Source organism: Manduca sexta, chromosome 5 (genome assembly GCF_014839805.1).
Source record: "Manduca sexta isolate Smith_Timp_Sample1 chromosome 5, JHU_Msex_v1.0, whole genome shotgun sequence".
In the NCBI taxonomy this organism is placed as follows: domain Eukaryota; kingdom Metazoa; phylum Arthropoda; class Insecta; order Lepidoptera; family Sphingidae; genus Manduca; species Manduca sexta.
This window is the reverse complement of record NC_051119.1, coordinates 8,573,788-8,576,721: the sequence shown is the minus strand read 5'-3', so window position 1 is coordinate 8,576,721 and position 2,934 is coordinate 8,573,788.

The following is a 2,934-nucleotide window of genomic DNA, read 5'->3' as shown; positions in this document are numbered from 1 at the left end:
TTAATGTGATTTATGTAATCTCTAATGATTAAAACTAAACCTGGTATATAAAAATATTCTTGCTGTACTATGTGAATCATAAATATTGGGAGACAACAAAAACACTCATCACCACTTTAGTGCCAAAGGGTAAGGAAGAGGTACATCCAGGGCAACTACTTTTCGTTAAGCATATTACATGATGTGATCAAGGAAAAGAATGTTGCCATATCAGGAGCAAGGTATAAACTATGGATTAATATTGAATAGACAAATATTGGGAGAAAATATAATGCCATTTGGAGCTTGTATTGACAATTATTAGTTGAGGAAATAACATTTATATTTTATTCTCTTGAGGTTTTGCCAGTTTATGTCATGAATTCTTATTATATATAACAAACATAAGTACGTAATGTATGAGATTTGTATAAAAAATTATGAATTGTGTAGAAGGTTAAGCAATAAAGCAACATTCCATTGTGATATATCAATGATCTAAACAACTCTCATCCTGTGTTATAACTATAATTTAATTATGTTATGCTAAATTACGTTATGTTGACATTGCTCCGATTACCATTGAAGTTTATTTTATATTGTTTTTCACTACACATAATATTTTTTAAAAGCGGCGATAGCCTATTTGGGTATGGAACGGACTGCCAAGACGAATGTCCGCAGGTTCAAATCCCAAGGGCACACACCTCTGACTTTTCTAAAAATCATGTTTGTATTCTTTGTGAATTTATCGTTCACTTTAACTGAAGGAAAACATCGTCAGGAAACCTGCACATCTGAAAAGTTCTCTATAGAAATTTTGCAGGTGTTTGAAGCCTACCAATCTGCACTAGGCCAGCATGGTGGACTAAGGCCTAATCCCTCCTCGTAATAGAGGAGGCCCGTGCTCAGCAGTGGGCGAGTATATAATACAGGGCTGATATTATTATGTTATTATTATAATACTTTTAATGTAGGTGCATAATAAGTGAGAACAGCGACAGGTGTTTTGCATACTCGAGTTTCCTTTAATTTGTTTTAGTTTATGGAGTGAAATAACGGAATATAGACTGGGAGGTCTGGAGTTGCATATGCAGGTTGAGCATTATGGGTTTTCTATAATCATTTGTATAGTTTTCTATTTAGTAATCTTAGGTTGATGTCAACTAAGCAAAATTGTTTCTGTGATATTCATGAAAAATATGATGGTTGACCAACTGGAGCAGTATAAGGACAGGTTTTAAAAGAAATACAGAATGTTAAGCGAGATTGCCCGCACTATCTTCCTATAAAACTGCCTTAAATGCTCAAAGCGATCTATCGGCATCAGAAACTGCGAGGTAGCGGGCGGATGTCTCGCTACGGATATCATCTCCACGTCACATCCACCGCAGCGTCATTAGTACACCGCAATATGACATTCTATTACACCTGCATAGACTCATTTTTTCCCCACCTAAAGGGTACCAGGTACAAAAATCGTAAAAAAAGTCTAACTTCGGTATTTTAATAAATTTAGGACCTATAAATTAATTAAATTATTAGGGGATAAATTACGATTACATTTCCTGTATAAGGCTTACAAAGTATTCGTCATGATTTGTCGTAGCAGTATAATTTTTAATATCAGTTCCAACTCGTAATGGGAGCGTGAAGTGAAGCCCTTTGACGTCGCGGCAACATTTCGAGATTACGGCCTTTGAGCTAATTAGGTCTGAGCGGTGCATCCGTTATCGGGTCATTTGTCTTATTGTAGGTCGCCGTGCTATAGTTGCTTCCTCCATTCTATTTGCCGTCTTTGAATCCTTTTATGTAAACAATAGAGGATTAAAATTTTTACGTCTATTCTTTATACAGTCGTATTGTTTTGTTTCAAGTTACAGATAGTCACAAATGTAGTAATTCATTGCAATACGCTTAAGCGGTATTTTCTATGGGAGTTGAAAAGTTACTTGGACGGGCATTTTCTTTATCTTGCCGGCAGTCTACTGTTGGGTTGGGCTATTGAACCTGATCTACGGTTTATCAATTTAGTAAATTGTTTGTAAACTCATTAGTTGTTTTATCGGCTTCTAACAGAAGTTCCTTGTATTATTTATTTTTCGTACTAGCAATTTTATCCTACACTCTTTGTAAAAAAAAAAAAAAGCGTGTATTTTATTGAGTTCTTTGGAGAATTTAAAATGGAGAAAATCACGTTTGAAAATCTAAAAACTCATTTCGTTTTTGGAGTCCAATATGTTTCCGATAGACAAAGAAGATAGAATTTTATTGCATTATACTATATCATTGCAAGTAAAAAAACATCGGCACTCAAATGAGATACGTTTCTATATGGCATCGTATTCACAATTGGCGGAAGACATTAATATTATGTTTCGCGACATGTTACCACAGAAGCTGGTGTGTACTGTGCTTGCGAAATCTTATTTGCTAGGCGATAGGGTTGCTTTTATGCCCCAACCACTAAGCATAGTGTCTATCCCTCAGGATATGATAAACTTGTAATAAGTAAAGTATTGGTGATGATTGTGTGATGGTGGTGTTTGGGTAACTTTGTATCACATATAAGAGTAGATAATCAAGAACTATTGAATAACTAAACAAAATTGAAAAGGAAAGGGGTGAGCAGGATGTTAAACTTATTTTGACAATCTTCATTAAAACTGAGCAATACGTTAAATATTTCCCACTTCTGAATACAGATTCTTTACTTCACATCGGCTTTACATTTACTATCGAAGGAAAACGTAAACATAGTGATAATACGCAATAATTTGGTACCGTGACTCGAGTTTCGGTTTGATATGAGATAAACATCCAGACAAGTTGGTAGGTATTTCAATTCCACGTAATGAGATTCACTTCTTGAGATCCCCGTGTTCATATGTTTACTGTTGTTTTAGGATTGATTTGATGGTTAATAGTGTAGGAAACTGGAATTAAATAATAAAT